General features: G+C 38.2%; 1 protein-coding gene across 1 annotated transcript in view; it reads left to right on the forward strand.

Annotated features, from left to right (window-relative positions):
* The first annotated feature begins 1,682 nt into the window (after positions 1-1,682).
* The window catches only part of ATP10B (ATPase phospholipid transporting 10B (putative)), a 153,983-nt gene continuing 131,928 nt past the window's right edge, over positions 1,683-23,737 (forward strand). Inside the window, exon 1 of the mRNA XM_025154911.3 lies at positions 1,683-1,895. The gene's annotated coding sequence lies outside the window, so the exon portion shown is untranslated. The remainder of the gene's footprint in view (positions 1,896-23,737) is intronic.

Here is a 23,737-nt window from a genome sequence, read left to right on the forward strand (position 1 = left end):
GAGAGAGTGCTAGTAGAATCATAGACTTGCTAAGGTTGAAAAACACCCACAGAATCATCTAGTCCAGCCATTCACCCATCACCAATGGTTCTCGCTAAACCATCTAAACGCTCTTTGAACACACCAGGGTCAGTGACTCCACCACCTCTCTGGGCAGCCCATTCCAGTGCCTGACCACCCTTTCAGAGAAGTAGTATTTCCTAACGTCCAGCCTGAATCTTCCCTGGCACAGCTTGGAGCCGTTCCCTCTAGTCTTATCACTAGTCACCCGAGAGAAGAGGCTGACCCCCAGCTCACTACAACCTCCCTTCAGGTAGTTATAGAGAGCAATAAGGTCTCCCCTGAGCCTCCTCTTCTCCAGACTGAACAATCCCAGCTCCTTCAGCTGCTCCTCATAAGGCCTGTGCTCCAGACCACATGGTAATGGAAGAGGGCAGGGGCCGAGGGATAGGGTCTCCCAGATGTCAGTGCTGAGGGGGGAGAAAGAGGCTGAGATGCAGCAAGCAGGACATCCAGAGGAAGAAGAACCATAGCTTACAGGAGTACAAGTTATCTCCTCTCATGCATGGGAGTCCTTAGTAACTGCAGCAGGTCAGAATCCCCGCCCCTCTAATGCAGCTTAATGACAGCTGGAAAATGAGTGATGAAGTAGGCACAGATAAAGCCAAATGCACTGACTCACGGATCATATGAGGGATCTTCATTTTGTCTAGGAGACAAATACTTGACCCCACACTACAGGACTTTGTGCAATGCCAGCATTAAAATAAAACCAGAGCTGCATTACTGCAGTAACTGGGAGAGAAGGAGAGAGAAGAAAGAGGAATAAAAGGAATTTTTTTCTGGCTTTTGAAAACCAAAGCAAATAGTGTACAATGAGAGTAACAGTGAAAACTGAAGAGTTTTTATAGAAACCCACTAGTCTGGAACTGCTTATATGACAGAAGGTTTAGGATAAACTCTCGGTTCTTAAAAATCTGCCTTTCTTCCTACATGTCCCAGAATTTCCCAACTTTCAGACCCAATTCTCCTTCGCGGTTCTCCTTTTCTCCACGTGCCAGCTAATAGCAGAATACGTTATCCTATTAATTTATTTATTTAGGGATATCAGGGCCAAATTTCAGAGGTAATGAAATTACATAATATCAGTAGATCCTTAAAGTGTCAGTTAGTACTAGGGAACAGGACCTTGCTTGGGCATCACAGTAGTAAGTAGGTGTTGCGGTTAACAACGTACGTTGCTCAAGGCTCTGAACTGAGCAAGCGTTAGTGTGTTTATGTGAGGAGGCCAGTAGTCACCCTGATATTTGTTTCCACCTACAAGTTTTGGGTTGAAAATTCCACGGTCACATTAAAGAAAGAAAGCCCCTCTTATTGCAACATTCCTGCTGCAGCCCACGTGTTAACTGATTCCTTTCTGACATCTGGGAGAGCACGGCCAGGCCTTCTGGTGGGTTTTTAATGAGCCACCCAGTCCACCATCTCCCCCCTTCCTCTCATTGCTTGGGGCTAAGAACGCTGAAGATGAGACAGTATAGTGAGTTCTTTGAGCTTCCAAGATAGGTAATGGGGAATTCCAGGAGTGGCCTTATTTAAAATATCAGATTTCCCATCTCTTCTTTTCTTTCCCCCTCCCCCGCAAACGCCACGCTTCTTTATAAAGAAAGGGAACTTTGCAAAGTGACTAAAGCCTCAACGGTTACTTCTGAGCCCCTCAGGGGAGTGAAAGATCTCTTATCTGTGAGCAGCCAGTCCAACCCCACTTTCATTCTATATAATAATAGTCAACGAGGTGGGAGCGACATGCATCCCTGAATCAAGCTCACCTGCCCCCATTAATTGTGGGTCAAGGTTTCCTCTGCAAACAGAACATTGCAAGCACAGGCTCCAAGGAGGTAAGAAATTTCTTCTGTTCCTGTCTTACCCCTGTTTGTCCTAGCATTTAGCTATGGACATGCTGGGGCATGACTCTGAAGTCTGTCATTCTGTGTCCTGAAAAGGGCTGCTTCTCCTTCCAGGCTGCTCTAGTTGCTCCAGTTGGAACCAGAAAGTTGATGATGGATGTTTGCTTCACATTTTTTACAATGTTCTGACTTACTTTTAGTGCAGCTCAGTGTAGCTGCTTAATTAACTGTTTCCAAAGCCTGAGAAACCATAAATCTTTACCCCAGCAGGGACTGCATAGATAATTTTCTCAGTGATGAAAGGCAAACAAGATAGCATGTCACAGCAGGATGCCTCTTTTTATATGGACAGATATTCCACCTTGTTATTAATAGTAATGTTTTGTTGGAACTCTTACAGACAGACTGCTTTAAAAAAAGGAAATGGTGTTTTCATCAAAAAGTTCTATTATTTTTGAAATACTTCTAAGGTATTACTTAAATTAAAAGATTTTTATGGATCAAAGTAAGTGACAGCCTCCCTTGTCCAAGGAAATTGTTATCTGATAATATGACCCAGCCAAAAGTAGCTGCATTTACTCAGCATGAAAAGGTGGTTCTTTAACATCAAATTGTAAAACATGCTTCAGCTGTGTGTGTGTGTGCGTGTATAGATATATATGTGTACACAATTCTATTTATGTATAATAAAAGTATTAGAAGATTTTAACATGTCATTCTTTGGCTTGTGAGCATTTGGACTCATGGCACAAGATAAATGATCTTTAAAAAACAAAATCATTGTGCTTATTTTGAAGTCAAGGCACTGTTTAACTTCTTGGTTTGGAAGTTCAGAAAGAAATATTGCTGTCCCACATAATATCAAATCTTCTTTTCTATGATCTCTTAATTTTCTGGATGATTCTCTTATTGTTCCCTTAGAATGCAATTCTAAATACACAGAGGAGAAATAATACGTGAAAGAGGAAAAATAAACCAGTTTGTAACTACATAATATGACAGTAGACCCAAGCCTAAAGCTTTAGGTCATTTTTAGAAAGCTGCACTGAGTTAAAGTGAGGTAAATTGGGCATTAGTTTTAATCAACAAACAGCTGGCATTGGTGTTCTGCAGTTCAGGACAAGGCCAGGAGATGCCCACAGAATGATGTGCACCAATATTTAATTGTACTTTCTGGTGCTTCAGTCAATTATTTTTGGAAAAAGGACAGGAAAATTCTGATCTGTGGGTTCAGGAGAAAGAGCTTTTTCCTGGTAGGTAAAATTGGATCCTAATAAGGCTGATGCAGTAGACCATATGTCCCCATAGTAGGTGTGCTAAAAAGCATAAGTGCTTACTACAGAAAAGTTATTAATGATACAGCGATGTAAGTCTGCCTGGCACAATGTACTAGGGGAACTGTGCCAATGAAATACAGAATCACTGCTGCTTATGTATATGGAGAAATATAACAGGGCTCTACTCGGTACTTGTCAGAGCGTGCTGCTTGGCTTGAGGTCTTCACAGTTCATGTGGTTCTCTGGAGATATCTGAGTAAACTTTCGGGATCATTATGAAATTTGCAGGCAAGTTTAGGTCACGTAGAAATGGTGACCGTTCTGAAGTGCGTTGTAACCACAGAAGTAGAGCAGATTTCTCCACAAGTTAATGAATAAGCACTCCACCTTACAACGTAAGCTGTCCACTTTGCCACTTGCATGGTGGGCCTAAAACTGGACTTCTTGGTGCTGGTACTTCCCCTCTCCATGGTAGCAGGATACCTTCTGTCTTACGATTTACTTCAGCGATGCTAATGGTTGTCTCCAAGGGGAGTCTTTGCATATCTTACTTAATAATGCGTAGCTGATTAATGTAGGGAAAAAAGTAGGGATTATTTTGTAGAGCCTTTCTTTTGATCTCAAAATGAAATCTATTAGATGTTTGGTTTGGCTTTTTTGGGGGGGGGAGGGAGGGGGGGGGGCAATGGATGCAGGGGGTGGGAGTGGAGAAGGGAGGGGTAGAATTCATGAATTTCATTTTTGTCACCTGGAGTACATTTATATGGGTTTCAGGACATATCTAGCTTGCAGCTTACTGGTATTAGCTTTGCATTTTTAAATTCAATTGGATTTGAATAAATGGATTAAGAAGCAAAAGCCCTTACCTGAAAATCTGCTTAAAGCTGGGAAATGAAGATCCTGATTTTGCTAGTTACATCTGGTACACTTGCTAGAATGTTGCTATTAGAGATTATAATCTTACTGGTGAGAAGCAGAGGTAATTCATTCACTCTTCAGAGATTAGAAGCGTGATTTTTAAAATGCAGATTTATGAGCTGTAACTTGAAGATTGGTCAGGAAAAGCATGCCCTGGAGATGAACTTCCAGGCCTATAAGGAGTTGCAAGTGCACTGAACTGCTCCTGATAACAAAAATTACTTGCTGTAAGCAGTGAGATACCCTGAGCACATTTCACCTTGGCCTTCTTAGCTATTGCAAATAAGTAACTTTAATAAGCTAAAATTAACAAATGGCAAAGAAAAAAATAAAACCCACAACTTAGTTTGTTCTGAAATTGTTTATTCACGCATCATAGATACTGATACATAGCAAAGGTTATATTAAGTTACCGATTTCTTTTGACATGTTATCTCAGAGAAATAATACAATAAAAACAATCGAAATACAGTGGGGCAAAGATACTGAGCTGAGAGTACCAAGAAATGATGAGAGTTACTTTTTGTTTCACCTACAGCAAGAAGTTACTGTTCCAATAGCAAACTAAGCATATGCATAAAGAGTGCAGGATAGGAAAGGCTTTAAGCAGCAGAAACAATGTGAAGAGGGAAGAAATATGATATAACTTGTAAATGCCGCAGCTTAAAAAATACCAGAGTCTAGCATTTAAGATGCTGTTTTTTCTTTAAGTCCTCCTTACTATTCCATTTAATTGGGAAAAAAATAATAAAAAGTTGCTGTGGTTTTCATAGGTAAATTTGCTTCTTTGTAGTTAATCTGTTTTAGAAATACTCTGTGTTTATGTTTACTTGAGCATGGAAATATTGATGAATAGTGAAACTGCACAACCAGATACATAAATAGTTGGCTTTATTGTGAAGACAGAGCTAGGAGGTTTTGATGTCAGACATGTACAGGAATTGAAAAACTTCACTTGGATTTTCAGCAAAAGAAAATCTCAGAAGTCTTTGTGATGTTCCTCACTTTGATGCTCAGTGAACGTTTCCATTGCAATGGCTGTGCAGGGAAGGTGAACCTTTGTATTTCTCACTGAGTAACCTCTGCAGTCTGTCCAGTCTGCTGAAGTAGCAATCAGCTTCTGTGAAATACATCTGTGCTAATTACTTCCTTCAGTGTTAGCAGTAATATTCATATGCCACTTATCCATAGTTCACCAGGAATTTTATCTTTCCTGAAGAGTAGCTCAAGGGTATTTAAAGCTGCATTTTCAAATGAAACGGTGTGTGATCTTTCTTTCACAAATCCTAGGAACTGTACGGGAAGTGCAGGTATTGAGCATCTTTCGGTGAGTAAAAGAAAGGAAAATGGCTGAAAAACATCGGGGAATCTGAATAAGAGTTTTTCAATCACACCTAAAAGATAGTCTTCCTCTTTCTCTGCAAACTCCTTTATTCTTCCATATTTGAACACAGCATTTTTTTTCTACGTTAGCTTGCTACTTCTTGATATATTGATTATTTCCTTAGCTTGCAAAAACCTTTTGGATGCTGATGGTATAGAAGCAGATGATAGGATTTGACAAGAGAGATATGGATTCTTAGTCCAATTTCCTTTCTAATTAGGGCTTTTATGTTCACACTTGTTTCCTCATTTTCAGTTATTCCTAGTAGGCTATGTATTTCTTCTGTACTACGTATCACTTTGTTTCATATCATGCTGACAACTATTTTCTAGTTTGTTATGATTCTGATCATCTCCTAGCTGAGAGTTCATTGTGATACCTCAAATAGGCATTCAGTATATTCCCTCGATCAGTTACTTGTCATAGCTGATTTGGCTCTGAGCTGTCTCCTGATTATCTTGTGCTTGAGTTGCATTGAAAGTTTTATTAAGGGAGTGTATCCATCTCCTGTATGCTCTATCCTCAGTGATATGTCTCTCCTTAATCTTAACACGGTGATTAGATACAGGATTGTGGGAAGCCCTTGTCACAAACACGAGACTCAAAAAGTCATAAGATTTCATTTCTACTCTTTCCCGTGTGAATGTAAATACCACAAATACTTGCCTTTGATGTGCATGTGGATATGGTGCCACAATCCCAGTTTCTGTACCATTTTGACCAGTTTCATTTCTTATCATTGAAATTGCTTCACCCTCAGCACATGTGTGTGAACATCGCTCATCACAAATATCCTTTTGCCTTCTGAGTCATGGCAAAAAGCTACTTGACAATATCACAAAATGGCCAGTGGTGACCTTTACAATTTCGGAGCTTCCAAGACAAAATACTACAAAGTGTCTGTTGCCTTGAATCTTTGAATCACCCTTGGTAAGAACCTATAAAGATTGCCAGTGATGATGATGATGATATGGTGTTGAGCCAAAACCAGATAAAAGATTTCCCAGGGAAAAATTACACTGCTAATGAGATAATGCTAGTGATTTACACTTTGGTGTGCTTGGTGGCCTCTGTGTGGTTGTAAAGGCATTCTTGTAGCATGTGAATAATGCATTCCTCCCAGCCTAGGTGCTCCCATAGCAATACAAATATATAATTTCAAGTCTAACTCTTAGGTCTGTTTGCTGTGTGTCGCGTCGTTGTGTAGGGATAGCTGATGCATCTCTGATTCTAGAAATGGCCTAGCCACTAAGTCAGGGGCATTGGTGCAAGTTAGTCTACTGGGAACTTACCTTAAAGTATGGTAAATTGAGGTAAATCTATGTTCATAACTCACTTCCCCCACTTCTGTGCTGTTTGTAGTGTAGAAGATGGTCCAGAAATGCAGATTGATTTTTCCTGTTGCAGTCTACCTGGCTTAACTCAAGTAACTGAAACTTTTTAAAGAACATGGAACCAAATATGTAAGATGAAAAATAAAAATTAAAAAAAAAAAAAAGAGGCTGTGTCTATAGACAACTTAGAAATTTTGCTCTGGGGACCTTTCACCTTGAATGAAAAATGCTATGGCCTTGTGGCAACAGCCCAGTCATGATTGGATCTGATCACCTCAAGTAATTCAGGAAATGGGACAGGTTTCTTCTATACTGACTAATGATATCAGGTTTTGTCTGTTCTCCACCCTGACCGTAAACTCTCTTACAGATACTCTATATAATTTTACTCCCCTAGTTTCTGTAAATTTATGGGAATAATCTATTTCTTATTCATTTTGGATATAATGGTGTGGGAAGGATGCAGTTATCTATTAAACATTGTATACTGGGCCTCTAAGATACGTATTCTATTGGTGTTCTGTTTGATTCATTAAAAGTAAAGTCCTAAACTGGTTTTACGAAATGATTTCACACTTAAGGCTGCATGAATGCAAAGAGCTTATGACTGAGCAGTTTTAGAGGGATAAAATTCTTCAGGTTTGTCTCACATTAAAGTTTTGGGCTTTAATTCTTCCATGGGTGCAATTGATTTTTGGAAGGCTTTGAAAAGAAGAAGAAAAACAAAACAAGCAAACAAAGCTGCTATAGCAATAACCTCAGTTTAATTGATGTGAAGATGAAGTTCTCCGCTGTTGCATATAAGATGATGGGATTTTACAGTGCCCTATCTATCTAAGTCACGTTGAAATACTCTTATTTACTTTGCTGGACCCTGTAGGCCAAATCAAATTCTGGTGCACTGCCAGTGAAAAGAACACTTACTCTTGGGTTGAATTTGGCCACAAATATTTGACCTCAAAATGATTTCAAGAAAATGGTGTTTTCTCTTTACTATCTGCCTTGAAATGGATGACCTTTAAGTAACACTAGATTTAAGATTGGTCCTTTTTCTCATTCCCTCATTGTGTCAATAGTCACTGCATATGGTAAAATGATTAATAGTTGCTGTTCTAATGTAATTGAGACATTCATCTTGCATGCTCTTAAAATATAAAAAGCCTCTCTCAATATATCTTTAGGTTAGTTGTTAGTGTATTTCTGATGCATTATTTAATGGATGAATGATTTCTTAACATATTTTAGTACCTACATTTGTATCAATGTTTGGTATATAAACAGTCGGGTCTCTGACAGCAAAGGCTTTGTTGCCAGCAACTCAGTAGTGCGAGAGATCCCATTTGTTTCCATCCCAGATGAAGCCACAGCTAAACTGCTATTTGTCTTTTTGTATGGACAGACAGCATGGGTACAAAGTAACAAAGTCAATGGAAAATAGAAGCAGAAAGGGGCTGAGGGACAAGCTTTTTGAAGTGTGTAACCTGGACCTTTTGTACTCCTGGGGAAGGATCTTCAGTACAGTTTTCATGTCTCTTTGACTCTAGCAATGTCCAGGATCTGTAAGACTTAGGAAGGGAACACCTGCCATAATGATCTTGTATCCAACCTGAACCAATCACTGATGCATTCTTATCTCAAGAACTGGTTTTATAGAACTTGTTTAATTGATTTTAAGCAACTATATGAAAAAAAGAAAAAAGAAAAAAGGAGGAAAACATAAGTATTGAAAGACAGCCAAGTGTATTCCAATGAATTTTTGAATTGGATCTTGTAGGAAAGATATCTGCAAATCTCTTCATTTTAAACGAAATTTGTTTTGTTATGAAACGAAAAGATTGTTCTTTATTTATTTTTAGCACTTATTAATGTTAGTAATTAGTAGGAAAACATACTGAGGTAATATTGGAGTTTAGAAATGCTACACTGAAGCTATGCTACGTTGATGCTGCACTGTGAAGTCTGCTTTTGAAGAATTAAATTTCTAATTGCACTTTCAAGGTATCTAAGCACAAATATTTTCTTTTTGTACCTAAATTTCAGTGGATTTCAAAATCTACATTGCTCACATTTTCAAATTCCCAGTCTAATGGTTTTATCCTCATGCAGTGTAGCTGGTACATGATGGAAAAGACAAAAATTGTGCTGTCCCATTTGAGAGAGATTGTTCCAAGTGATGTCATGCTTAGAACTATGCCTCCATGCTGAGAGCCACTCCAAAAATAACAACCCTGTTCTTTCAAATTTTTAACCTTCACTAGACAGCAGTGTCTTTCAAGGAGAACTTGCTCTGATGACATGATCTCATGCACACAGTCCATGATTATTGCATTTAAACACCACTCCTCATGCTGCGTTGATTCGGCAGCCCTGTTCAGAAGATAAAGATCACATGTACAATTGTTGTAGTAGGCGTCTTGCGGGGGCACGGGATGTACGGGACAGACCTCTTCCTAAACATAGAGAGACAGTGCTATCGTGCTGACCTTGATGCAGAGAAAACAGGAGAAGAAGAAGGATGAGAAAAGAATGTGGAAATGGCCAAATAAGGCACAATGTTATCCGGTGTGAACCAATCAGAGTGGGACATGACAGCACGGTTTTGTAGGTAAAAATGTATATAAGCTGTGTTTAGTAGTGAATAGACGCCATTTTGCTGCTCATCATATTGGTGTGCGTCTGCAGTCATTTGGCCCTGATCAGGCTATTGATCAGTGTGTGCAGAGGCCTAACACAGGTGGCTAACATCGTTGTTGCTGAGAGCAACATACAGTATTGTACGTTTACTCTGACAGAACTCTTCCCTCTGTTCTTGCTGTCTTTCAGTATGTCACTATCTCTGATTCCATCCTATGTCTCTTTTCACTCATCCTCTGATAACATCAGCACTTTCTGAGGTCCTCAAAGGGGTCATGAGTAAAAAAGAAGATAAAAAAAACACAACTAGGCTGCCGGGCTCCTCCCAAAACTGTGCTTAACTGGATGGACGTCTATGGGTTGTGATCTAAACAACTTGTTTCTTACTCTTAGTTTCTTTCACCTTTCTCTAAAATGGGCATACCTTTTTTTTTTTTTTTTTTTTTTTAATGTTGCAGAGAATGTTAGGATAAGTTTCTGAGGTCTATTTGAGCTCTTTGTTCTAAGAAACTCATTGCAGGGCTAGATAATAGAACCCGCTTTCTCTCCAGACTTTAATTTAATCCTCAGCTTGGTCTATATTATTATGATTTTTTAGTGGAAGTAGTTGAATGAAAATAGTTCTTGGTCTGGGGGAGATATCACCCTTTTGTTACCACTGGGGATGTGTTTCAAAGAGAACAACTGGTAAAAACAAAAAAAGGAACCTGAATGTTGGTGGATGACTTACCTTTATTCTGAATATTTTGTGGGCAGTGTTTTTTGGATTGATCTGTGTGTGTGTGTTGAGGTTTTTATTGGTGGTGATGTTTTTTTTTTTTTTTTTCATTAAAATAAATGTGCTGTAGCACTCTACTTTCCTTAACTCCTGTTTTAAAAATATTGGATGGAATGTCATTTGCCCTCTGCTCATTTGGGCACAAATTAAATTATTTAAAGGCAGGCATTCTTGGAATGTCTTAGCAAATTGTTTCTCAGAAGAAATTATTCTTTGTGTTCTACGTTTGCAGAATGAAAAGATGTGTTTTACTCCAACAGTGCTGGCAAGTCTGTTAGAGAGATGAAGTTTCCTCAGCAGCCGTCGGTGTAAATTGCCTCCTTTGGGGAGGCATGGCAGTTCTTTCAATAGAAGTGGAAGTTAAATGAGATCCAACAATTAGACTGTATTTATGCAATGATTTAAATTGGCTTATTGACAAAAGGTTGCATTTGTAGTTACTGCTGTTGGTGTTACAAAACAGCATATGTGTACTTTTGTGTGCATCAAAGCTCATTAAAATCCAAAAAGATAAATAGAGCAGGAAACTATAATGTCCCCTTAGTGAGTTTCCCAATTGCAGGAAGATTCAGAGCTGAGCTTTAACCAGGACAATGCGACAACATTTTTTTCATAGTTTTTGTGGTTACAAATTACATTGGTGGCTAGATTTGACCTTAAGTTGATGTGAGGCTAAAATGTCTGTATTGAAGCACTGATCTGAAATTTCAATTCTCTTCCTTCCACTTCTGCTTTCTTTCACCTGTGATTCAGTTGTTACTTTCTTTTCAAATCTCAGGACTTTTTCTGCCGTCAGATTCCCGGTAGCTGTCTGCTGTTTGCATACAGTCTGTTGTATAGGCTGATTTATACTAGGTGTTTTTTACAGTAGTACCCCAGTTTTGATTTTGACTGGTAGGTATCAAAATTACTGATTGACTTGGACCCCTGGGTGATCTACTCATGTGGCCTATTTTAATGCATATGATGGTGTTGAGTTTTGCTTCTGTGTTATTCTGTGTTATTGCAGTGCGATGCTATGATAGTCCACACTTTTCAGATTCTGCTTTGTGCTAAATTTTGGAGGCAGAGCCTAAAGTTACATGACAAGCTGCCTTATAGCAAAATTTTTATTACAAGGATATACATGTTTTTATGTATGTGAAACTGTGTATTATGTGGGTTTAGGGTTTTGAAAAGAGAGCTTGTCTTATAATAAGGTCCTCGATTTCTATTGTCTGTTTAGGGTCTCCAGTTCATTACATTCATCTGAAATAGTTTCCTGTGTCATTGTTGAAACTGCCACCAATATTAAATCTTTACAATAAAAATCTGAAGACTTTCAGCTGGAAGCAAAACTATTAAATCACTTGAAGATATATATAACAGATCATAGCACTGAATCTTTTCAAGTTCTTTCATTGTTATGCCTTGGGAAGGAAGTGTTTTATTTTGTAAATACCTTTTGGAAAAGTTACTTTTCCTGTGTGTGTATTAAAAAGTGACTTGAATAATTAAACACTTATAAATAAACCTATTCAAGTCAACTCAATATTGCTAATACTGATTTCTTCCAGTTTTGATACTGAGAATGACTAAACCAAACCCTCATTTCCTCTCTCCACTCACTGCTGTCTATCAGTGTGATGACGCTACTTATGGTCTTGCTCATTTGTGTTCCATGTATTTAATTTTAAAAACATCGTCAAGGGAAGCTGAAGAATTTTTAGAGGACTATGGTCTGTTTGTTTCCGTATACTAATTTGTTGTGTCCTGTTAGCTTCCTTTATTTTTTTCCTGTATTCTTGGCAGGGAGCAGAAATGAATACGACTGTGTTCTGTTGAACAGCCGCCACTGCCTCAAGCTGTTTCAGCAGCTCACCTTGCCAAAACGCTTTTTCTTTCCAGTTTTCTCTCCTTGAATAAAGGAGGAGCATTTGAGCAGTGTTTATCATCTAAAGGTTACTTTGGATCTAGCTGGATTAGCTTTTTAAGGTGACACTCATCCTGAAGTGGGACAGAAAATACGCAGCAATTAACAAACTTAAAGACATACATAGGCATAACTGAAATACTTTGGTTTTGTATTTCTGCCACACTTTCAAGAGTATATTTTAAGGTAAATTGTGAAGTGTTATTAAACATTTCATTTCTTCATTTAAATGAATTCTCTATTTTATTATGTCATTTAGTTCTGATTTCGAAAGCTTAGATCCATTGTAATAAGTTTACAGCCTGTTTCTATCCAAAACCATGCCATTTTTCAGTAAAAAATTCACAAAAATAGTGGAAAAAAATTGAAGCAGCGGCAGGAATTCCTTCATCTCTTGGTAACTTTATAACTGTAAATACTTGATCTGGTGGTTGGTAACCCTGACCATGACAGGAGGGGTGGAACTGGATGATCATTGAGGTCCCTTCCAAGCTCAGCCTGTCTGTGACAAATAGCTATTTACTTTATCAACTGTCTCATACTTGTTTCAAAATGTTTTGTTTAAATGACATCATCTTGTTCCACAGATGATAGTCATATTTTGCAGTGAGAAATTGTTCCACATAGGCTAACACATAAGAGGTTGACAGATGCAGCTGAGCTATTTCAAACTACATGGTCTTCGTTTCAGAGCTTTTGACTTAGGCGGCCTCTGCCCGATACTGTAGAGGGAGAGGTGTCCAACTGCATCTGCTACATCCACCGATATTCCCATTCCTCTCGATGTGTAATTCTTAATGTGATGTCTGATGTGACAGACACAGTTGACTGAGAATTCCGATAATTAGTTCGAAGTTAGCTTCTGAAAATGAACAATTAGTAATTAACTGAATGTGATGTGCTGAATAATTAGTTGATGTTATAAATAGCCAAAGTTCTGTTCACTTTTTTAAACAAATATTTGAATTGTTTGAAAAGCCATTCAGTAATAGCAGCTATAGATACTTTGTTTTAACATTTCTAATTGCAATGTCAATTTACTAATGTAATATTCTCAATATTCCTGATAAGAAGGCAGGTTTCCAAGTCAGAAGGTCAAAAATTGGATTGTAATTCTATGATAATAGGTCTTTGGCTATGGATTAAAACCAGCAAAATTTTCTTGTTGTATAGTTGTTTATAGACTTAGAGCTTATTCCCAACCCCCAGCATAGAATTGCGAGTCATTAACAGGTTGTCCTGTTTGCTTGAACTGAATCACTGTGGATTTATATAAAAGTTGAATCATATTCCATCTCTAATTCCAGTTCCCATAATTTCATGTTATACAGGAAAACATGCACTAGTGAAGTAGTGATTAACACACTGATAGTTAGCAAGCGGTATTCTATTAGTGGTCATTGTGCATAATAGAGGGTATTTTTGGAAACCTTCTGTCTCCTGATGGTGAACAATGTTTAATTAGAAATGCAGGCCTGGAGCAGGAGGGGAACCTTTGCTCTTAATTGCCTCTGTTGGAAAGCTGAGGCTGAGGTGTCCTGGGTCAGATGGGAGGTGGAAAGAATGAGGTCGGTGAAAAGCTCTGCTGCTTTGGGCCATGCTGCTGCTCCTTCTGAAGCCTGGCGAGCTAAGGGAATCAGCAAGCCTTACTTGTTTAGCATGAGCACTACAGTCCTCCTTCCTTCCACTCCCTGCTTGTTTGAATACTGTTCATCCTGTTATGCTACTCCAGTAAACAAGGTTTCTAATGGGAAAGGAATATAACTTAGTGGGTTTTTTTCAATTTTTTTTGATATGATTTTCTCCATTTTTCTTTACTGAAGCAACTGTTTGATTCTAGGGAGGAAAATAAAACTACTGAGATTAAATTCTACTTCCACTGAAATCCAATTCCTCCTTTTCCAATGAAAAAGAATTAGGTAAATGATAAGCTATCTTGTAATATACATACTTTAAAAATAGTGTTCTGCTGAAAGAAAAACTAGAAGTGGTTTTCCTAGGGGCTCTAAAGCAAAAGCAAAAAGATGGCTCAGTTTGTGTAAAACAGTCCTCTGGAAATCTTGGGGCTTTTTTGTTTGTTTCTACTTGTTTGGGTGGACTTGTTTTTGGTTTTGTTTTGTTTTGTTTTCGTCTTTCCCAAATATTTCTAGAACACAAACTTTCATGACAGGTCTATCAGAAACTTCATGTGTGTGTTGGTAATGTTCATTTGAATAGCTGGGAACATTAGAAATGCTCCTTACGACTGGAGATTTTTGTGCAAGTCTTAAGGGGAAGAAGAACCCAGCTCATAATGAGTTGGAACTCCACAGTTAAAATGAGGACTTGGTTCTGGTGAATCCAAAATAGGTTCAGTGGTCTAGATAGCATAATATTATAGTATATGGCATGCTTTTTTTTTACTTTTCATATTCAAATAAAACTTTTATTGACTGAGAACTTCTGGTTAATATCATAAGCAGAGAGACTTCGGAGTGCTTCTCTTGAATGGAAAGAAATATTTTGGAAGTGAAAGAGGTACTGAAAAAAGAATGAGCTAGCTGTGACAGATTTGGTTATGCTGTCTCATGGGGTGTAAGAAATCCATTTAATCTTTCTCTATTTTTATTGCTGATATTGCACAGGAAACAGTAGCACCGATGTTCTTCATTATATTTTTACTAGACTAGGGGGAGAAAAAGGCTTGTGGAGTTAATTGTGCCAATTAAAAAATGATTCTGTTAAAATCAGGACTTAGTTATTAAGAAGATAACGACTGAAAACCAGAGTGCACAATGAACCCTTCAGTCGCATAACTTGCCTCTTACTGTGCCCAGTGCTGCATACTATACAAACAGGCAAGGCTAATCAAAGCACCTCATTGTCCAGCATTTCACCTTGCCTAAAAAGCACCCAAGTCTTACATTGTGCCTCGAGTTGCAATAAATGCCAGAAATATCTACAACATCCATATGTTACAAGTCAATTATCTACTTGGAAGGAAGTAGCTAAAAGAGTGCTAGTTGGGGGAAAAGTCCATCTAATTCTTTTAAAGCTAGCGGTTGTCAGGAAGTTTGCTTGGCACAGCTCTGAGCAGTATTTTCTGATGATGATGGCAGGCTCACCTGTACAACCCAGTCTGCATAGGGTATAACTTTATTTTTATATGCCTCTTTCAATTTCTCTCTAAGATGATACTAATCCTTCTCAATCAGCTTTGAATATTAAAAATATGATAAGAGAAGCTTAGGTGAAGCTAGGAAAGCAGCCTCTCCATCTTAGTTTGACTTTAATTGTCCCTTCGATGTTGTTTCTGTTTTTGCTGTGGGACAGGGCTGTGTGTTTTGGGTGGCTCTGTGGACCAGTCCCAAAGGCACAGCTGTTCTGCCCAAAGCACAGCACTGCTTTCATAGAAGGAGCCTTGGGCTCCGCTGTACCCCACAGTGAGGGAGGGCATATTTCCTGCTACAGCTGTGAGTAACCACTGGGGCAAGTGGATTCCACTGCAGGCATTTGTACCAGCAGGTCTAACTCTAGTGCAGCAATTGACAAATATATCTTCAGAAACCAGGAGCATTAGTAATCTGGAGGAGAGGCAAGAGCAGAATGCGAAAAGACAGCATTTTAAGGAGATAACCTCTGGCTACAAAAGATAAAATACTGTATTCAGAAGAAATCCTACAGCTTGGTAAGGAGAGGCCTTGGAATAGAAAGGCAAACTTAAAATCAGAACAGATTTCTCTCTCTATTATATTTCTCTATAATAAGCAGACGTTTTCAGAAAGATAATTTGTTACCTATCTACAGAATAGGTTCCTCAAAATGAAATCTTTGTATAGGCAAAAGTGTGAAAGGTCTTGGGTACAGAAAAGTTGCATGTGAGGTTTGTGCTAAATGTAAACCAGTTCCATGCTGTGGTCCAAAAGGACTTTGCCCCGAGTCCACCCCTGTGAAAAGAATCCCAGTAGCTGCTTTTTGCTGTCAAAATTTAGATTTTTAAATTGACAAGCAATACATTTCCCTTTTGGTGTTACAAGCCAGGCTGGAATAAATTTGTAAGTTCGATGTAGGTAAGCTTTTCATCTGACTACATCCTTGATTATTCCAGTGCTCTTCTTGTTGAGGCTATGTGTATGTCTGCTGCTGATTCAACAGTGAGATTTGTGTGGATGTGGAGTCTTCTGTATTCAATATATCTCTGATTCGGAGTGACCTGAAGAACCTGGGGCTGGATCACTGCTGCTGGCAGTGCTTCTGGTCACTGTCCCTTTTGAGAAGGGCTTCTATCGATTCTGCTTCCTCTGAGCGTTCCTGGTTTAACTAACATCTTTTAACACTTTTTAAAGAAAAGTTCAGTTTCCCACATATACTTCTATATAAAAATTAAAGGCAACCTCTCAGAATCTCAATTAATCAAAAATTAGCTTTTGTAAAAGAGGTATTGAATTAACATCATTGGTTAAAAAGTATTTGGATATTATGCAATATGAAAATTGTCTATTCCTTTTTCTTCTTGCTCTACTGGAGGAAAAAATAGTAAATTAAGTTGAAATGTTCATCAAACATGGCACTCACATTGAACATAGTTTGTGCTGTGAAATGTAGTTGGTGTCTAGCCATCGAGGCGGGGTGGGGGGAGGATTAAAAAAAAAAAACATTTTTAGCTGTCCTCAGTCATTTCCCATCCTTTTGCATTTGTGGAATTTTGTCATCCCCCTCTGGTGGCAAATGTCTGAAATATCAATCACATCACAGCAGTGGGGGAAGGGGAGGGGAAGGAATCTGTAAGTCTATTCCAAGGTGCTCTGTCACAATCAGCACACTTCCAGTTACAAATATGCGAAGCTTAACAGCCCTGCTTTCGCTCTCTTGGGCTTAGCTGTGACATGAGAATGAATATAGGTTGACCTGAGAGCTGTGATTTGCGGTATCCAGTATGAAACAATTTCAGGAAAAAAAAAAGGCAAGAGCAGAAGCTCTAGCAGCATGATCAGAAGAATGGGATTCCAAATGTTCATTTGACATACAGCACTAGTCTGCAAATCTAAGAGTTTCTAGCAAAATTGAATATTGTGTATGAATTTTGAGGGAGGAGAGGATGTGGGCGTAGGAAAATGAAGGATGCCAAAGGGTGATATTTAATGTGTTGGTTTTTTTTTTATGTTTAAGGCTTAATAGTGCATTGACTGCATATCCTGTTAGATGGCAGTGAGTATTCTGATGGACGACAACAAACCTAATTTTGTGTTTTTACACACCCACTGATGAGAAGCAGGAAATGTTTCTTCCTACCCAGTGGGGTTTGCAGTTGAGCATTTAGTGTTGTCTGTTGCTAAGTTTTTTTTGTTAAACTCTGTGCTCTTTCAGTAAGCATTGGAGCTAATAGCCCAGCTTCATTTTCCCAGTCAGCTCACTCATTGCCCCTTTGAAAGAGAAGGTCAGTATCAGAGCGTTTCAAATGCTCATCCAGTAAAAATATTCAGCAAACAAGAGAGAAACTTTTAAAAACATTAAAAACTTCCAACTAATTTATGGAATATATGGCTGTCCTGGATAGTTTAACCACTTAAGATATTCACAAGCTAGAATACTTAACTTGAAAAGCTTGAGTAACCTTATCAGGTCAGCTGTATCTTTTTTCTTTGGCGGAGGTCCTATGTATATAGCAGAATGCGTTCTTCTGTATCAGCACTAATGCTCCATTTAGTCATTGGTCCTTCATGTCTTTACAGTTCACGTGTAGAATATAAGTAGGTGTTCTATATAAATAAACCCCCAAATGGGAACCAGATGCTGAACTTTCTAGCTGACTTAACTGAACCACTGAAAGGTGATATAATATGCCCGGCATCTGCGAGTCAGCATCAAGATGTGCTCTAAATACTGTTGCGAACAGTGACAGCTTCTGGACGTAAAGAACTCAATGTGCTCTCATTACCGCTGTTGGAAATTGTTCCCAAGGGTTGTACTTCTCACTTAATTCAGATCACTTATGTAATTTCAGAGTATGAACTGTTCCGGGGAACTGCAGCGTTCACTGGTTTTTGCACTGTTCGGTGAACTTTCTATTTAAAGGTTTCCTGGTGTTGAGGATGGAGCTAATGCATTAAGTTCGGCCGTCTCTAAGAAGCCTGAAAGGCTCAGATTAGAAAATGCCTCTCATAAGATGTCCCCTGCCCTGCTTAATGGTCTGAGTGAAAAAGCAGAGATACGAGCAACTTCCAGTCTGTTAGGTCAGGGCCCAGACTCACCTGCAGTAGCTATCTTCATTAATCTTGTGTTTATAGTGTTGAAAAAGTAAGTGCTGCCTGCAAAGCGCGATAGCTTCATAGTCAAGTTTGATATCAGATTCCTGGCCCAACTCTCAGTGGAATTTAAATTGGCTTCCTATGTGCAAATGTGTGAAGGCTCAGTGATTAGAGCGGCTGGAGATACAGCAGCAAATGCCTGCAAGTGCTGATGCTGTGCCTGGCTTAGCTAATAAGCTTTTCACAGCCTTCCTTGCATGGAGTATTTGTTTTCTCTACAAGAGAGTTTTATGGAGCTCATCCTGGGCTGAACTGAATTTTTTAAGGAAACTTTCACAGAAGTCCTGTTCTCTTTTCTCTCCATTGCAGCCACCCCTGAGTTGTGCAGCTCATGATTTGCTCACAGGCTGTTTCTGTGCTGCTTACAAATATGCAAGATGCTGAATGGACAGCCATAAAGCTGAATATTAGTTCAAAAAGCAGTTGGCCTTGGACAAGATATGTATTTTGTTTATTTACTTATTTTTAAAAATAAACTTGTAGGCAGTGCAGAAGCTCCGCCTGCAGTGACTGGGTTCTTTGTTTCTTTGTTACAGACAATAGAATGAAAGTTTTTGGTTAAACCCAAAGCTGTTTCAATGAGGTAATCAGGCATGCACTTACATCTGGAGGTAACTGGCTGATGATGTTTCTGAAGTGCAGTGATTTGAGATCTCTATGTGAAGACTGAGCCCTGTCTAGAACTGCCCTTACTCTTTCAGTCTCCTGGTGGTTTGAACTCCTGCTTTCTAGAGAAGGAAATATTCAAGAAACTGAGCTGTGTAATTGTTGGGTACAATCCCAGGAGCCTGTTATCTGAATGCACCCTGAGCTAACTGAGCAAAATATTGGTAGGTTCACGTCCTGAGATAAATCCAAAGCAAATGGTGGGTTTATGCTGATAACTCTGTGTGTCAACGCCTTGAAGAACCTCACTGAGACAGATGAGTAATGATAAAATAAATATTTTCAAGCACTGTAAGAACATTTGATTGCAGGTACTGTTTGTGGAGCACTTGCTGTGTTTTTTTTAATCCAACTGATCCTGAAGTGTGGAATCTCTGAGGTTTGGGGACAGATGTTTGTGGGGCTTTGTTGGCTGCTTTCTTGTTCTGTTGCTTTTTGAGGTTGTTTTTTTTTTGTGTGTGTGTGTTTGTATTCTTAAATAATAATAGCTGGAGGAAAAAAATAGTGATCTTAATTTGCAATTGGTTAATCCATTTCTGAGCTCTTCTTTAGATGTTTTGCTGCAATTAAGGATTCTGTAGGACGGTGTTTCATTCTACAATGTTTTTAAAAGTGCTAGCTGTTAAATGTTCATGTCAGTGTTCTGTAATATAGTAAAAAATTAAAGGCAGGAAGTGCAGAGGTAAAATCTGTGGGTGTTTTTTTCTTTTGACAGTTCAGCATAGAGATGCTGGGCACAGGAAAATAAGGTTAGATTTCCTTCTTATGACGGGTAAAGCAGAAATACTAGTGAGATTTTCCCAAACATGTTTCAATAGCAACCTTTTCAGTGTTGGGAGTGCTTTGGGCAGAACATGCTGCTCAGGCCAGCTGGATGTCAGGGGAGGGCAAATCAGTGCTCTGGAAAAGTTGGTGGGTAAATATGTGGGTATGGTGATGAGGTACTGTTTTGGTTCTCTGTGCTGGGAGAACAGTAAACTGTTGAGAATCACGTTATGTCGGTAGATAAAGATTGTGTAGCCAAAAATCACAGGCATGACCAAGTTTGCAGTAACTTGATTATTATATGCTGCTGAGTTTTCAATTAAAGCTTTTCATTTAATTTCAAACAGCATTCCTTCATAGGAAACATCCAAGGGTTACTTTTCTTTTTCTAACCAAAGCCATTGGTCTGTGTAATTTATGTCATGGCTTTCCATTTCCTCTCTGTGATTAGAGCCAAATACACAGGGCTTTACTAATCTCTTTACAGGGACTTACAAACTGTCTTCTGTTTTTTGTTAGTTGCAGGTCCCCAAGCCACGTATTTGGCTTCAATGCTGTGGTTTGGATTGACCTGAAAGATCAAAGCAGAAGACATCCAATTCACCAAAACATGATAACTTATAGCCAGCGCTTTATAAGTTAGGAATTTCCATGGATACAGAGGGAATATTGCTTCCAAAATCTCATTGACATCCAGAGGTTTTTGGGCACACTTTAAGCTTCCTTCAGAATCCTATGCTGAAATGGTCCAGCTCTGCTTTACTTCATAAATAAATATTTTTCTCATTTTATTAATTTTATATTCTTACTGATTAATTGTTCATATGTAATGCTTGCACCTCCCTGAGTGAGGTACTCTTGCCAACTCTGAGTGGTGCTGACAGCCCAGTATAACTATACGTGATAACTTTTGTTGAGGAAAGTAATTATTTGTTAACAAGTAATTTCCAGAGGACTCCCATTCCTTCCAAGAAATATAGGCAAAAAAGCAGGGCCTTGCAAGCATGACGAGAAAATCTTTGGTTTTTGAAAATGTTAGCAACCATTTTTCTCATTGCCATGATGTAGTAGGCACATAAATGTCACACAGCCAAGGTAGAAGTATCTGGCTTCCTGACAGCCTCCATGAAGGAAGCACATCAAAATCAGCCTGTATAAGTAAAGCACTACTGTCTCTGTAAAACAATTGGAACCTGATCCTGGAGTACTGTTTTAATTCCTGTCACGTTATTAACCTTTCATCTGTTACTATGTTAACTATTATCATTTTATACTGTAAGGTCTATTCTGCACTAAACTGTAAGTGGGAATTGCAAGGGCATGAAACAACTCAGAACAGAGTGCAATCACATGTGCTATCATTTCTGTATGAAGTGTTACGTCATCTAAATCTCATGATAATGCTGCACTGGAGATTTAACGTACTAACTTCATTTCCAGTGAACAATAGAACGATACCAATGTATTCTTCAAAGATTTCCCTTCATTTCCAGTCGTCTTCTGTACTGCCTTCCCTCTCGATTTTTGCTCTTCACAAAGTATTCTACGTTATTTCTTTCTTATTTCACCTCTAAATACTGTGAGACCAATTCTGGGAAGCCCTTGAGAATGGTTTCTTTGACTTATGGACTTGTTTTGCTACTGGGGAGAAGTATAGTGCGAATATTTGCATTAATATGCCCTGCAGTATTTCTTTCCAGCAGATCATTGCTATGTGTTAATACTGACAATAAATTGTTCCTACATAACCATGTCCATGAAGAGTAATGCTGGCTGCCAGAAAACTTTAGATTTTCTAAACTGAACAAACTAATCCTAATGGCTGTCCTGGCTTCCCCAGTCCCCACTAAACCACCTGTTCTCTTAGGTTGAATTGGTCTTCTAGACAAGAGAGTGAGTAACAGAGTGATGCAAAGTACAGAGACAAGTGACATGTGAGGAACGTGATTAGAACAGGCTTAAGACATTCAAGCACTCTTTTACTTTAGTTTTCATGTGTCATGGCGGTGCAAGTCTCTGCCTGTATGCATTCAGAAAATTTCCTGTGAGGTCCCACAGTTGTGCAGGTTTCAGAAGTGAAACTAAAACAAGCACAAATATTCAACTTGGAATATCTGGTTGAAACATTGTGTCTGCCCCGAGAGCATGCTAATGGCCACAAATAAACTCATAAACTTCAGCTTCTTAAGATCACTGAGGAGTAATGTCTCAAGAAACAACAACTGAAATCCTGTCAATACATCCTGTGTTTAGCTGTGTATTTTTATAAAGCACCTGCACAAGGTAGTACTCTACACAGTAAATACCAAAGCCCTTTGCGACAAGATGGGGAAAGGATTTAAGGGGATAATGTGTATTTTCAGATGTACTGTTTTAATTTTCAAACAGGAACAGTTGGGGATATAACAGGAAGAACCAAAGTGCATGTCAAGAATAGCTAAATAGCTTAAACTTTTCAGAAGCAATTTATTTTTAATTTTACGTTAAGCAACTCCACAAATTCTATTAAAATATTAAGCTTAGATATCGTTAAGACTGGAAATTGCAGTTGTTCCTCCTCTAACCTTTGGTATTCTCCCCAACATCCTTATTTTTCAAATGTACTTAATTCTATGAGCTCATTATTTTTCCTGTACTAATACATTTTCCTTATCTTCTAATTAACTGCTGCTCCTAGCATATTTATGATGGCATGCTCACATCTTCTCTGGCTTCTTTGCCTGATTTCAATGCAGGTCTCCTGCTGCAACTGACACAGTTGATGCTTCGACATTATTCATATTGTCTTCTGGTGCCTTTTGATATCTTCCATAATTCTACCTGGTTCTGGTATGGCAAAGATGGGAAGTGAGGGGCTTTAATAGGTAGATAATGTCAAAATTCCTTCTGTTTTCTAAACTGTTTTATAGTTGTACCTTAATATTTGATTTCTGTGTAAAACATAATGTGAGCAGGCAGCATATTTTCTAGCTTTTCAACTTCAAGCAACGTTTCATGTGTCACTTCTTGAAACTTCACATCTCCCATTTATGCTATAATAGCTACTTATCTCTTGAGTTTTCAGCCGAAAGTAATACAAACTGTACAAAAAATGTAAAATATTTCCAGTCCTGCTCAATCTCTGCCCTAAGCTTTGGTCTTAAAGTTTTGCAATGTGTGCCGATAAAGGTTGTCTTTGTTGTTGTTTGGTTTTAGATCTCCACCTGATATTTTATATCCACTCACATGCCTAGTGAACTTAGTACTTCTCTTTTATAAAGTTATTTTGTTAACAGACTTTATTGCTTTTTTTATTTGTGTTATTATTTTTGCATGATGCCTGAAATGATTTAGTCCTTCAAATATGCAGGCCTTCCTTGCAGAAAGTTGAAAATGGATTTTGTATGTATTAGTTACACTATACATAATAATTAATATCATATAATATACATATAGATTATAGGTATATTATACCTATTATGTTATATATTATATTATAATATATATACACCTATATAATTATTATATAGGTATTATATATATTTAATATATTTTTTGTTATACATAAATATATTTTACTACACATAAAAGAACAGTTCTTACTGTTTATATTAAAAGTTATTCAAATCAATCTTAAATATGCTTGTAATATTGTATTGCTAAAGACTTACGGTAGGATTATCAACATATGCTGAAATTCTCATGTTTCGTGGTAAGGATACTTCACCAAGTTAATATCCTCACCAAAATATATCTGCGACTTTTTACTTATACTCATTTTCTATAAAATTTGATACAAAATGTTAATTAAGATCTCAAATTGCTGACTAAAAACCAAATGTAGCTTTGGGGCTTACGATGCTGACAATTATTTTCCATTTTTAAATGCAGTCCAGTTC

The sequence above is a fragment of the Gallus gallus genome, chromosome 13 (genome assembly GCF_016699485.2).
Source record: "Gallus gallus isolate bGalGal1 chromosome 13, bGalGal1.mat.broiler.GRCg7b, whole genome shotgun sequence".
Taxonomy (NCBI): Eukaryota; Metazoa; Chordata; class Aves; order Galliformes; family Phasianidae; genus Gallus; species Gallus gallus.